The 15266-nt window shown below is 41.1% G+C and overlaps 1 protein-coding gene across 13 annotated transcripts in view; it reads right to left on the reverse strand.

Moving 5' to 3' along the window:
- TRIM13 (tripartite motif containing 13) overlaps positions 1-15266 on the reverse strand; it is a 69192-nt gene that overhangs the window by 10166 nt on the left and 43760 nt on the right. The window contains exons 4-5 of one of the 13 annotated variants that reach the window (XM_053564075.1): positions 13931-14093; positions 12757-12878 (exon numbers count right to left, since the gene is read on the reverse strand). The exons of 9 other annotated variants lie outside the window; for them this stretch is intronic. The gene's annotated coding sequence lies outside the window, so the exon portion shown is untranslated. Of the gene's footprint in view, positions 1-12756; positions 12879-12923; positions 13131-13221; positions 13324-13930; positions 14094-15266 lie in introns of those variants that run through there. 3 more of the 13 variants (XM_053564078.1, XM_053564080.1, XM_053564084.1) reach the window with 3 other exon arrangements.

Genomic DNA, 15266 nt, shown 5'->3' on the forward strand with positions numbered 1-15266 from the left:
CTCAACAGCAAAAAGTGAAACTGTCACTTCACAGACAAACTAAATTATGCTATACTCTACTAAACAGATCCACCAATCTCATCTGGAAATAACTCCAGTAATAAAATTCACTTTTTTTTTTTTTGGCTGGGGCAAGGTTTGAACCTGCCACCTCGGGTATATGGGGCCAGCGCCCTACTCCTTGAGCCATAGGCGCCACCACAGAATTCACTTTTTTAACAAAATCATTTCTTCTCAGCACACTAATCTTATTTTTCAAACAGTGTGCTATATTCCATTTTAGTTTGAGATTGTTTTCTCGAAATTTAAGGATCTAGTTAACAATTACTGAATCTAAGTAGAAGATGTAAGGATTATTATTATATTCTTTTGAATTTTCTCTTATGTTTGAAAATTTTCACAACAAAAAGGCTAAAAGATAAAAGAGGCTAATTCTAAGAAAATATTGAGTTAAAAAAGTAAAACCTAAGGCATGGTGCAGTAGCTCACACCTGTAATCCTAGCTCTCTGGAAGGCTGAAGCAGGTGGACTGCCTGAGCTTACAGGTTCAAGACCACCTGAGCAAGAGCAAGACCCCATCTCTAAAAATAGCCAGGCACTGTGGCAAGGGCGTATAGTCCCAGCTACTCAGGAGACTGAGGTAAGAGAATCACTTGAGCCCAAGAGTTTGAGGTTACTATCAGCTGTGATGCACAGCACGCTACAGAGGCCAAGAAGGAAGACTGTCTCAAAAAATAAAACCTCAGGGCCAGATGTCATGGTTCACATCTCTCATCCCAGCACATTGGAAGGCCAAGACAGGAGGATCACTGGAGGCCAGGAGTTGAGACCAGCCTGGGAAATGGCAAGACCTTGTCTCTACAAAAAAAAAAAAATTTTTTTAAAGGCCAGGCATGGTGGCCTGTGCCTATAGTCCCCCCTACTTGAGACTGCTTCAGCCCTGGAGTTTTACCGTGAGCTATGGAGAGGAACCTACACTCTCAATGGAAGAAGACCTTGTCTCCAAAGAAAAAAGTAAAACCTCACAAACATTAAGCTAATTTGGCATGGTACTGCTTATCTTTTATAAAATAAGAACTCTATTACTGGAAGTCTCTGGATCCAAGCCCATGAGAAGACTGACATACCACTCTGGCTCTCAGTCTGTGACCTTTGACAAACCACTTACACAGTTTTTCTCATTTGTACAACTATTTTGAAAGGTATATCATCATATTTGAAAATCATTTAAAAGTTTTTATTTTAAATACTCTCCATCAGTGTGTTACTCTGGCTTTTAGAAACTGTTCCATGGCTTAAATAATCTAAACAGGAGAAAGTAGGATTAAGAGGGAATAAGTTTTCAGATGTTATCTCAAAAAAGGAATACTGAATATATTGTTTATGGTACATAAAATAATTTGTTATGGGGCTCTTGCAAACAATAATAACAACTTTTTCTGGCATTAAAGAATGAGTAGTTAAAACTTTGTCCAAGATATGTCTTGCAAGGTTCCTGATAAGTAAGGCATGAACAAAAGGTCCACCAACTTGAAAAGCTCACCTACTCAGATTGTTCAAAAAGGCTTGTTGAAAATAATGAAAGACAAAGATGGACACTTCATACTTGTTAAGGGAAACACAACAACATGAAGAGACTTCATTAATTAACATCTATGCACCCCACTAAATGTTCCTCAATATATAAAACAAACACTAACTGATCTGAAAATATGGTATCTTCCTGCACTATAAGTTGGAGATTTTAACACTCTGTTGGCAGTACTGGGCAGATCCTCCAAGCAGAAACTAAACAAATAATGGACTTAAACAAGACCCTGGCACAAATGGACTTAACAGACATTTATAGAACACTTTATCCTAACAAAACTGAATACACATTCTTCTCATCAGCCCACAAATCATCTTCCAAAATTGGTATCTTAGGACACAAGGCTAACCTCAACAAATTCAAAATAATCGAAATTATCCCCTGTATCTTCTCAGACTATCATGGAATACAAGTTGAACTCAACAGCAACAGAAATCTTCATACTCAAATAAAATGGAAACTAACCTTACGCTGAATGATAGCTGGGTCATAGGTGAGATCAAGAAGGAGATCGTTAGATTTCTGGAACAAAACGATAACAAAGCCTCAAACTATCAAAAAACCTGTGGGATCCTGCAAAGCAGTCCTTAGAGGGAAATTCATAGCATTAGATTCCTTCATCAAGAAAACAGAAAGAGAGCAAGTCAGCAACCTAAGGGGCCATGGAAAAGGAAGAACAATCTAAACCCCAACCAACAGAAGAAAAGAAATAACCAAAATTAGAGAAGAACTAAATGAAAATGAAAAGAAAATAATTATTGAGAAGATAAGTGAAACAAAAAGTTGGTTCTTTGAAAAGATTAATAAAATTAAAAATTGATAAACCCTTGGCTAGTCTAACCAGAAACAGATAAATAACATGTCTAATAACATTAATCAGAAATCACAAAGGGGAAATAACAGATGCCACAGAAAAACAAAAGATTCTCAACAATTACTACAAAAAGTCTATTCCCAGAAATATGAAAATGTAGAGGAGATGGACTGATATCTGGAAGCACGATACCTTCCAAAACTCAGCCAGAAAGATTTACGAATCTTGAATAGTATCAAGTACTGAAATAGCATCAATTATACAAAATCTCCCAAAAAAGAAAAGCCCTGGCCTAGATGGGTTCACCAGAATTCTATCAAACCTTCAAAGAAGGATCAGTTCCTATAATACATAAACTCTTCCAAAATACACAGAAGGAAGAAATCCTCCCCAACACACTTTATGAAGCAAACCAGGAAAGGACCCAATAAGAAAACTATAGACCAATATCATTAATGAATATCAATGCAAAAATATCAACAAGATATTAGCAAACAATACAACAACATATTAAAAAAGTAATACACCATGATCAAGTGGGTTTTACCCAGAGACGCAAGGTTGGTTTAACATATGCAAATCCATAAATGTAACACACCACATAAACAGAATGAAAAACAAAAGACCATATGATTCTTTCAATTGATGCAGAAAAGGCTTTTGATAATATCTAGCATCCTTTCATGATAAAAACACTGAAGAAAATAGGGCAGCGCCTGTGACTCAGTGGGTAGGGCACTGGCCCCATATACCAAGGGTGGCAGGTTCAGACCTGGCCCTGGCCAAACTGCAACAAAAAATATAGCTGGGCGTTGTGGATGGTGCCTGTAGTCCCAGCTACTCGGGAGGCTGAGGCAAGAAAATCGCCTAAGCCCAGGAGTTGGAAGTTGCTGTGAGCTGTGTGACACCACAGCATTCTACTAAGGGCAATAAAGTGAGACTCTGTCTCTAAAAAAACCAACCAAACAAACAAACAAAAAAAAAAACAACACTCAAGAAAATAGGCTTAGAGGGAACATTCCTTAAACTGATAGAGGCCATCTACCGCAAACCCACAGCCAATATCATATTGAATGGAGTAAAACTGAAAGATTTCCACTCAAATCTGCAACCAGAGAAGGATGCCCAATGTCTCCACTGCTATCTAACGTGTGTTGGAAGTCCTATCCATAGCAATCCGGCAAGAGAAGGAGATCAAAGGAATCCAAATGGGGACAGAGGAGGTCAAACTCTCCCTCTTTGCAGATGACATGATCTTATACCTGGAAAAGATCAGGGACTCAACTACAAAGTTCTTAGAAGTGATCAAGGAATATAGAAGTGTCTCAGGTTACAAAATCAATACCCACAAATCAGTAGCCATCATATGTGCCAACAACTGTCCAAGCTGAGAATAAAATCAAAGATTCTACTCCTTTTACAATAGCACCAAAGAAGATGAAATACCTGGGAATATCTCTACAAAAGACATGAAAGATCTCTATAAGAAGAATTACGAAACTTCTGAAGGGGGCATGTGGGAAGACTTAACAAGGAGTCATATCTTGATGTGTTTGCATTGCTAGTAGTAATGATTTTGTAAGTTTGAAACTAATATTCAATTATTAATTATTAGTAGATTAGAAATATTATTAGAAATAGGGAACAAAGTCTAGACAAAGGGAAACAGTTATGGGGATTTTGATTCGAACCCATCTTCCTGGCTTTGTAAGTGCGAGATCCTATCACTTGAACATTTCTGCAGGCTGGCATTTCTATATCTCCCCTCCCCTCACAGCTGCAGTACAGCAGCCGGCTGGAGGCCTTGAAGCTGCTTTCTGCCAGGGCAAGGCTGTGTGCTCTGAGGAAGTGGCTTCTGGGAGTTAAGAACGTGACTTCTTTAAACTTTGTCCAATTCGGGAAGGCTTGCTCTGGACCAGAGAAGGAGAAAAAGGATCTCTTTTCTTCTGTCACCTTGATTGGGCCAGAGGAGTCTATCTGTTTGGACACAAGGTTGTCAGAGTATTAAAACATCACATCTGTGGTGTGTGACTATGGGTCCTCTAGGACTTGGTCCTTGAGTCGGCCTCTGATTGGCTTCATTGTCAAGACTTTGTTTACATTAAGACCATAATACTTTGAAGCAGTGAAAAGTAAATCCATGCAATTAACATAATCAGCTGTAGAGTTAGTCCAGTTAATAAGAATGCAAATGCAGCAAGAACCTTGACAGGACTGTTTGCCTTCCTTCATGAGATTTATGACCATAACACTGATGTATGAAATAAATACAGAGCCAGCCTGATACTCGGGGAGGCATACAGGAGGCCTCACAAAGAAGGGTGTGCCACATCCCGAGCCCCACTGCTCTCAAAACCATCTCTTTGTCTGTGTCTATTATTTCTCTACATTAATTTCTGTAACTCCTACTCATAATTTTCCAGTCTCCTCGCACCTCCAGGCCACTAGGAAGTAAACCTACTGCATGTGGAGGCTGGTCCCTGCCAACTTTAGGAAAGGAAATAGAAGATGTCAACTAATGGAAGAACATACCATGCTTGTGGCTGGGAAGAATCAACATTGTTAAAATATCCATACTACCCAAAGCATCTACAGATATAATGCAATCACAATCAAAGCATCAACATCATACTTTTAAAAACTTGAAAAAATAGTATTTCAATTCATATGGAACCAGAAAAAAAACCTGAACAGCAACTACAGTTCTTAGAAATAAAAACAAATCTGTAGGCATCACGTTGTCAGATTTCAGGTTATACTACAAGGCTATAGTGATCAAAACAGCATGGTACTGGCACAAAAATAGAGACACAGATCTATGCAATAGGATAGGGAATCTAGAGATGAACCCAGCCACATATCATCTGATCTTCAATAAGCCCAACAAACATACACACTGGGGGGAAAAAAAAAATCCTTATTTAACAAATGGTATTGGGAGAACTGGTTAGCCACATGAAGAAAACTGAAACTGGACCCACACCTCTCTCCACTGACAAAAATTGATTCTCGTTGGATGAAAGATTTAAATTTAAGACACGAAACAATAAAAATTCTTGAAGAGAGCATGGGAAAAAACTTGAAGATACTGGCCTGGGGAAAAAAACTTTGTAAGAAAGATCCCCCTAGCAATTTGCAGCAACACCAAAAATAAGTAAGTAAATAACTGTTTGGGGTTTGTTTGTTTTTTTCTTTTTTCTTGAGACAGAGTCTCAGTTTGTCACCCTCTATACAGTGCTGTGGCCTCATAGCTCACAACAACCTCAGACTCTTGGGCTCAAGCGATTCTCTTGCCTCAGACTCCCAAGTAGCTGGGATTACAGGTGCCTACCACAGTGCCTGGCTATTTTTAGAGATGAGTTCTCAATCTGGCTTAGGCTGGTCTTGAACTTGTGAGCTCAGGCACGTACCTGCCTCGGCCTCCCAGAGTGTTGGGATTACAGGTGTGAGCCATCGTGCCTGACCAATAACTGAGATTTGATCAAGCTAAAAAGCTTTTGCATAGCTAAGGGTACCACTAACAAAGCAGAAAGCCTTTGGTATGGGAGAAGATTTTTGCATGTTACAAATCTATGACAAAGCCCTGATAACTAGAATCTACAGAGAACTCAAATTAAAAGTAAGCAAAGTGCAAACAACGCCCTCTATTAAGTGGGCAAGAGATTTGAACAGAAACTTCTCCAAGGATGACAGATGAATGGCCAACAAACACATGAAAACATGCTCATTATCTTTAATCAGAGAAATGCAAAGCAAAACCACTCTATAACCCAACCCCAACAAGACCAGCCCACATCACAAAGTCCCAAAACACCAGATGCTGGCATGGATGTGGAGAGAAGGGAACACTTCTATACTGCTGGTGGGACTGCAAACTCAGACAGCCTTTTTGGGGAGAAGTATGGAGAAGCCTCAAAGATCTATGCATGGACCTTCCATTTGACCCTGCAATCCCATCACTAGGTATTTACCCAGAAGAACAAAAATCATTTTACCACAAAGGCATATAATTGCCAAGTTGTGGAAGCAACCTAAGCGCCCATGAAATTATCAACAAATTGTGATGTATCTACCATGGAACACTAGTCAGCCATTAAGAAAAAATGGAGACTTTATATCTTTTCCATTTACCTGGATGGAGGTGAAATACATTCTTCTTAGTAAAGTATCACAAGAATAGAAAAATAAATATCCAGTATACTCCATACTAATATGAAACTAATATATAAGCAATTACATGCTCATATGAACAGTAAAACACAAATATAGTCTAGTATGGGGGTAGAGGGAGGCAGGAGGGGAGGTGGGAGAGGGGAGGACCACTGGAGAAGAAGAAGGGGCATGAGGCAGGATCTTTAAAAAAGAAAATTGCTGTCTAAGAAGTGAATCTCACGTATAAATATATAATTAATCTCTATCAATGGAGATAGAAAAAAAAAAGGCTTGTTGGACTAAGATGATGGTCTCAAAAATATAAAAACCAGGTCATCATTACCTTACTAGTTTGGACCATTCAGAAAAACTATTTTGTTTCCTTTTCTTCATTGTACCACTATTTAGCCCTGACTTTTTCTGCTGTTTTTAACTCGCCCTATACTTCTCTTTCTTTTTTTTTTTTTTTTTAGACAAGAGTTTCACTGTGTCACCCTCAGTAGAGTGCTATGGTGTCATAGCTCACAGCAACCTCAAACTCTTGGGCTGAAATGACTCTCTTGCCTCAGCTTCCCAAGTAGCTGGGACTAGAGGCACCTGCAAGAACGCCCGTTGTTGTTGCAGTTGTCACTGTTGTTTAGCTGGTCTGGGCCTGGTTCGAACCTGCCAGCCTCGATGTATGTGGCTGGTGCCATAACCACTGTGCTACGGGCGCCAGACCCCCTGTACTTTTCAATACAGTCTGTTCATTTCCTCTCCATGTGCCCTCATCCCCAACCCTTCTCTTTAAACTTACCTTCCTTTCCCCTTTTTTCCCCTGTCACTTGATAATCACCCAAGATACTCTGAAAATTCTGTCAATCTGCAGGATTAAATCAGTGGCTTTAGGATACCAGTTAAGTCAGGTGTCCCTACCTCATTTATATACGACTACTAAGAAATCTAGGTAGACCCCAAATAGTGTTGAACCCCATTCTCCTCACCCAGATGAGATTGATTTGAATAAAATGAGTGTCTGAATTTGAGGGAGACATAGATAAAGACTAAATTATTCCCTTAGTCTGGTGCTAACCAGACTAATATTTATCTTCACCTGCTAAGAATTTAACAGTACAGAGTGACTGTTACACCGTTAAGTTGTAATCACTGACTTCTATGGTTTTATGAACCAAAAATGTCAGGTTCTCCCAAGCGAATATAAATGGATTTAAATTAAGGTGACAAATGAACAAAATGTCTTCTTTTATAACTATTTACTTGGCAAACATTTACTTTTGAAGTTATTACCACCAATGGGTGGGTATTTATTAAAAAGTTTCTATTTTTGAACTTTGTATTTAAGGTTAATTTCTTGCTGGCAGAAAGTACTGTCAAAGGTTCACATTCAGTGGTAGGTTTATCTAAGTGAGACTGTTTACATAGTATCTAATAATATGTGTCAAGTGAAAATAGACATTATTAGATGACTATTAGTAGAAGTGTAATTAGAGGCTGGTAGATGCTGGGAGCAGTGGTGGTGGCTCACGCCTGTAATCCTAGTACTCTGGGAGGCCAAGATGGGTGGATTGGCTGAGCTCAGGGGTTCAAGACCAACCTGAGCAAGAGCAAGACCCCATCTGTATTAAAAATAGAAAAATTAGCTGGGTGTGTGGCAGATGCCTGTAGTCCAAGCTACTTGGGAGGCTGAGACAACAGGACCACTTAAGCCCAAGCATTTGAGGTTGCTGTCAGCCATGATGCCTTGGCACTTTACCTAGGGCACAGGGTAAGACTCGGTCTCCCCTCCACACAAATAAAAATAAAAAAGAAATATAATTAGAGGCTGGGTGTAATAGCTCACAGCTGTAATCCCTGCACTTTAGGAGGCTGAGGCAGGAGGATTGCTTAAGGCCAAGAGTTTGAGACAAGCCTTGAGCAAAATAGCAAGACTCTGTCTCTACAAAAACATAGAAGAATTACCACAGTGATGTGCAGCTGTAGTCCCAGCTACCTGTAAGGCTGAGGCAAGAGGATCACATGAGCCCAGGAGTTTGAGGTTGCAGGGAGGTATAATGATGCCACTGCACTCTAGGCTGGGCAAAGAGCAAGACTGTCTAAAAATTTAAAAAGTAACTGGAAACAAGCGTAGCACATGCCACTAGTCCCAGCTACTCCAGAGGCTGAGGTGGGACAATCATTTAGCCCAGAAGTCGAGGCCAGCCTGGGCAACAGAGCAAGATCCCATCTCTATTAAAGAAAAAAAGAAATGGAACTGAATGAAGTTCTTTTTGCTCAATGTGGAGTTTATATATGTATATATATATACACACATACACATATATATATATACATACACATACACATATACATATATATATACACATACACATATACATATATATATACACATACACATATACATATATATATACACACACACATACACACACATATATATATACATACATATACATATATACACATACACATATACATATATATATATACATACACATACACATATACATATACATATATATATATACACACACATACACATACACATATACATATATATATATACACACATACACATATACATATACATATATATACACATCTTATTCTAAGTAAACCTGACCTACGGAATATATAAAGTACTAAGTTATGCTTGATCTTGAATGATTTTTAGGTTGGCCATATCATATATGCTATGTTGGCACTCCTCACTTCATATAATGTTACAGAGGATGAAAGGAAGAGCTCTTCTGAGAGCTTAAATTGGGAGCTAGGCCAAGTAAGATATAGTTGTAGAGCTTATGCCACAAAGAAAGAGTAACTTAAACTTTTAGCAAAAATGTTCAGTTCAGATTTTCCTTGGAAGGATATCTACACTGGCTTGGTGCAGCGTCTCACACCTGTAATCCTGCACTCTGGGAGGCCAAGCAGGGTGGACTGGCTAAGCTCAGGACTTCACGACCAGCCTGACCAAGAGAGAGACCCTGTTTCTTCTAAAAATAAAAAAATTGGCTGGGAGTTTGGCAAGTGCTGAAGCAAGAGGGTCTCTTAGGCCCAAGAGTTTGAAGTTGCTGTGAACTATGACTATGCCACAGCACCCTACCCAGGGTGACAGAGTGAGACTCTGTTTCAAAAAAGAAAAAAAACAAAAAAAAAAGATGTCTACATCCATAATAAAAATGAACTAAAAACAGAGTTCACATTATAGGAATTTCTTTATATGAGGCTTGACTGGAATATAACTATTCTGTATAACAAAGGGCACCTGTATTTGGTCAACCATTTGTTATTAAAGGTGGGCATAGTTCTTTTACTACCATTCTAGTAGCCGGAGTACCAGGTCAAGGTAATGATAATGACAATGGCAGTGTCTTTCATAAATAACAAAAAATGGACAATCCAATGATTTAAAGATATTTAAGAAGATGAAATATAAGTGAAAAGGCAATTCCTGACCTAAATTCAGAAATGTAGAGCATTTATAAAAATACTGTTATTCTAATATGTATGATAGATAAATGCCTTATACCAAAAGGACGTAAGTTCTAGAGATCTGCTGTACAACACTGTGTCTATATAGTTAACTATATTTTAGTGTACACTTAAAATTTTAAGGAAAAACTCTCATGTTAAATGTCCTTACTAAGAAAAAAGATTCTTACCACAGTAAAAATGACATAAAAAGTTGACACTATATTGAAACTACAGAGGTAATCCACAGTTTTTGTGTTTTCTTACATCATAAAAGTAATTTGTATTTATTATGGAAAATTCAGAAAGTACAGGACAAAAGCCACCCAGAATTGCATCAGCAAGGAATAACCACTACTATTACTTTGGTACATTCCAGTCCCATATGTACACACACGTATTTTAACAAAAGCAGTAGCGCAATATAATTTTGTATCTATTTTTTTCACTTATTTTATCACATTTTTCCCCATCAATATATATTTTTCAAAAACATAACTGTCCATCTTATGGATATGTTTTCTCACTACTTATTTGGGTTTTTGAAAAATATATAACATTTAGGCTCAGCGCTTGTAGCACAGTGGTTAAAGTACCAGCTGCATACACTGAGGCTGGCGTGTTCGAACCTGGCCCGCCCAGCCCAGCTAAACGATGACAACCTCAACAAAAAATAGCCAGGCACTGTGGCCGCGCCAGTAGTCCCAGCTGCTTGGGAGGCTGAAGCGAGAGAATCACTTCAGCCCAAGAGTATGAGTTTGCTATGAGCTGTGACACCATGGGACTCTACTGAGGGTGACATAATGAGACTCTGTCTCAAAAATATATATATAACATTTAAATAAACACCTTGTAGGGAAAAGTCTTGGTCCACAGCTGATTAATTCCTTCTTGAAAAGACTGCCAACTTTCCCTATGTAAAAGGTACATTCCACATTATGAACTTTAACCAATGATGTACGAGAGTGCCCATGTCCCTAGGTACTTCCTCCCCTTACAAAAGAATCACATTTTTATGGAGCTTAGTAAACAAAGAACAAGACACATTTATTACTATACCTATCTGAGTTTAAAATACGAAAAGTTTAAGGCAGTTAACAGGTATGTATCTGTGCATTGTCAATACATATTGGAGGAATAAATGGTAATAAAAGTTATGGGGTCGGAATGAAATAGAAATGTCTTAGAAATCATCTAGCCAGACACCTGATTTTACAAGTGAAAAAACAGGCCTCTCTCTCCAAATGGGAGACTTATCATTTGTACACAGCAAAATAGAGCCTTTCTAATTGAGACCTTAGCCAGCGGTTCTCAACCTGTGGTTCGCGACCCCTTTGTAACAATGAAAATACGTCCTGCATATTGGATATTTACATTACAATTCATAACTAGAAAAATTATGAAGTAGCAACGAAAATAATTTTATGGTTGGGTGTCACCACAACATGAGGACCTGTATTAAAGGGTCACGGCATCAGGAAGGTTGAGAACCACTGCCTTATCGACTATTTGGAAGGTGACTCAAGGATTCAGTATCCTTTTTCATAAATGAAGATGTTTAATCATGGGCTCTCTAAAATCCCTTCGAAAATTGTTCAATTTTTACAGATTAGGTTGTAAGAGCCTCTCCAATGAAGGGGAAAGCACAGAACCTGCTTTTGAATATCTAGGTTCAACCGCAAATTTTTTTTTTTTTTTTGGCTGGGGTTGAGTTTGAACCCACCCGCCACCCCTACGTAGTCCTTTGAGCCACAGGTGCCGCCCCAAGCACAAATTTAAAATAAAATGAATCTTTTTAAACTACCTATGTCATAATGTTACTGAAAAGATTAATATGTATTTTGTAAACTGCTAAACTGTATCAATATAAGGTGTTTTATTACATATGTACACAAATACTGTGAAAACCGTAGACACACATTTAAAGTGTTATTGTAGGGCATGAGTATATTAACCAAGAAAAGGTCCAAAAGACAGCTAGATTCTCTTCAATTGTAATTTCGAGGGAAGGCAAAACAAATATTATGTACAGTAGCAGGTAAAAGCACTTTCATGAAAATGGAACTGAACACATCTGAACAAAAGCTACGGCAAAAGTACAGCTGGATAACTTGTAAATGTATAGAAGGAAAAGAACAGCCTGGTGTCATGGAAAGACCTCGCAGGACACTGAAGTCAGCTCGGTCCAAACACACACACACACACAAATGGTATTTTTAGGGAAGGATAGGACAGCCTGAAGTCGTTTCTTGCCATTGTGTAAAAAAGAAGTATAACCAGTTAGTCAATAGCTACATGGAGTTCTACTACTAGAGGGAGTGCCTGTGTAAATGAAATTCTGCTTTTAAAATGTGTATTATATAATATAAAGGTGTCTAAAGTCAAAGAAAGCTCATGCCCTGTTGTACGGGCCCTAGTTAGCAGCCTGACCCCATTCACTAGGCACAGGACAAGAAATAAAAACCCTGCCAAAAAAGAAATGCTGCTGAAGATTTCTCTTCCTTCGCGATGTAAATCTTTTGAGTATAATACATAAAACAATACTACATACAGAATTGCCAAGTATGGACTCTATTTTTTTGAGTTTTAACAAAACTGAACAAAGGCCACCAATGAAAGAAGTGGATGGGAACATAAATATTCTACACACAATGTCAAACGGTTCTGGCCTACCGAAATTAAATGTTTAAATACATGTAGGTCTGGCATAGGGAAAGGTAGTATAGTTTACCTCTGTCCCCTACGAACAGGTGTATTCCGCAGGGTTACAGGTACTGTTTCCTAGAGCAAAGCAGTCAGGGTTTGGGGTTTGTTTGGATTTTTTTCACGTTTTGACTGACAAACTAGAGGATACTGCAAAAAAGAAAACAGAAAGAACGGTATTGTGGATGTACTCACAGGCCCCGCAATCTGGACCCTTAATGTTTTCAGTCAGCCCTGCAAACAAAGCCGGCCTCTCGGCTGGAGGCAGGTGCAGAGGCGGGAGCCGGGCGGGCCCAGCTCTTTGTGCCGCTCCCGGGAGCTCCCGGCGCAGGGGCGTCGCGCTCGCCCTGCCGGCCTCCCCGGGGCCGGGACACAGGGGCTGCCGCGGGCACAGGCCGCAGACCCGGGCCCCGCCGGGCCCCCACCACGCCGTCCCCGCCGGGTCCCACCCCCTTCCCCGAGAGAAGCCGGGCGGCGGGTACTTATCTCCGACCTCTGGCGACGCGGGAAGAGCCCCCGCCCGAAACCGCGTGGCCGCTGCTCCTCCGTCCGCGGGGACCGACCGGATGTGCCAGGTAGGGACGCGAAACCAACCCGCCCCGCTGCCCCGCCCCTCGAGCTCCGCCCCGCCTCCTCCCCGCCCCTCGAGCTCCGCCCCCGCACCCCGCTCCCTTCTCCCCGCCCCTCGAGCTCCGCCCCCGCCTCCTTCTCCCCGCCCCTCGAGCTCCGCCCCCGCCTCCTTCTCCCCGCCCCTCGAGCTCCGCCCCCGCCTCCTTCTCCCCGCCCCTCGAGCTCCGCCCCCGCCTCCTTCTCCCCGCCCCTCGAGCTCCGCCCCCGCCTCCTTCTCCCCGCCCCTCGAGCTCCGCCCCCGCCTCCTTCTCCCCGCCCCTCGAGCTCCGCCCCCGCCTCCTTCTCCCCGCCCCTAGAGCTCCGCCCCCGCTCCCCGCACCTCGGCCGCGCGGGTCCCGGAGGAGGGGCGGGACTCTCCTGGCAACGCCCATCCTCGCTGGTGCCCCGCCCCTCCGCGGGCTGCCCGCTGTCCCCTCCCCCAGACGCTGTCCTCCGTGGAGCCATCGGGAAGAAAGTCTCCCAGTTAAGCCGAGGAGCAATGACATGGTTGGGTTTGGATTGTTGTACTTTTTTTTTTGTTCGTTGCATTTTTAGGAACAAAAAAAAAAGCCCAACCCTTCACACCACTTCACCTGCATCCCTCAGGACCGGACGCCGGACGAACGGAAGCGGCCCCGCCCCGCCCCGCCGGGCACGTCCGAGCCTCTGGGTCCGCGGAGTCGTCGGGGCTGCAGCCTGGGCGCGCGACCAGAGCGCCACCAAAGTCGTACTCCGCTCCACGCCCCTACTGTGCACCTGTTGATTTAGGGGCTTTAGGCAGGACACCAGCGACTTTTTTTTTTTTTAGTTCTCTTTTAAGAACAAGAACATCACTGCTTTTTCCTTTGAAGGGAAGGAAGAATTTAAAACTTGGCTTTAAATTATCTGCCACTAACAGTTAGTCACTAACCTGACTTTCAGTTCGGACGTCCACCTTGTCCAATAGCAGACTCATTGAGCACTTACCAGGGAAAGGTCTGGAAAGGATACAAGGAGGAATAGTGAAGGAATGGCTCCTTTTCAAAACTTGTGAGTATGAAATCACAGAATGCTCCAGGATTGAGTTTGCTAAGTTGGTAAAGTTTATTTAGGCTTTAGCCTCAGGAGGTGGGAGGTTATTTTGCAGACAGGGCAGTCAAGACCTGTCATACATAGTAATAATATTTGGGCCCCTTAACCAATAGCCCAAACCCCATAAAAAGCCACTGGCCACCCTTCTACTGAGACGCTCCCTCCCGTGCTACAGCGAGGTAATACGCCTGACTGTGTCTTTGTAGACCAGTTCTTACCATTTCTGCCATTTAGTAGTCACAAGAACACTGTGGAATGGAAATTATGATCTTCAAACTATAGGCGAGGAAACAGTGAAGTGACTTCTCCCAGGTAAAAAACGAGGCAGAGCTGAGGCTAAGGCCGGGTACGGTACACTTTCCACGGCTGTCGATGTCAATGACAGTGAAAACTGCACCCCAGTTCCCTACTAAATTCGTACTTTTAAAAAATAAAATGATTTACAGAAAGATTTTACATACCCTAATGTTAAAGTAACAAGATTGAAAGATTAACTCAAAACCCACAAGTTATCCTAAATATAATTGTGTAATTACATAGTTAGATCTGGTTGGTGGTAGATGCTAATTAAATAAATTTCTACTCAATTAAATGAAAAACACTCACTAAATCTGCATAGCAATCCCTAGACCAATGATTTTCATCTGTGCCTTGAGAGGATCTTAGGTGTGCCATGAAAATTTTTAAAGGTTGAATTATTTTCGAAAGAACTTCAAAGCACACTAAATATACTTTTTCATTCTTTTTTTCTTTTTTTTTTTTTTGATCAACATAATTTAAGTGTGCCGCGGAAGTTTAACTATTAGGTCCAAGGGTGCCATGAGGTAACAAAGATTGAAAAACACTGCCTTAGATTGT

The sequence above is a fragment of the Nycticebus coucang genome, chromosome 15, assembly GCF_027406575.1.
Source record: "Nycticebus coucang isolate mNycCou1 chromosome 15, mNycCou1.pri, whole genome shotgun sequence".
Classification (NCBI taxonomy): domain Eukaryota; kingdom Metazoa; phylum Chordata; class Mammalia; order Primates; family Lorisidae; genus Nycticebus; species Nycticebus coucang.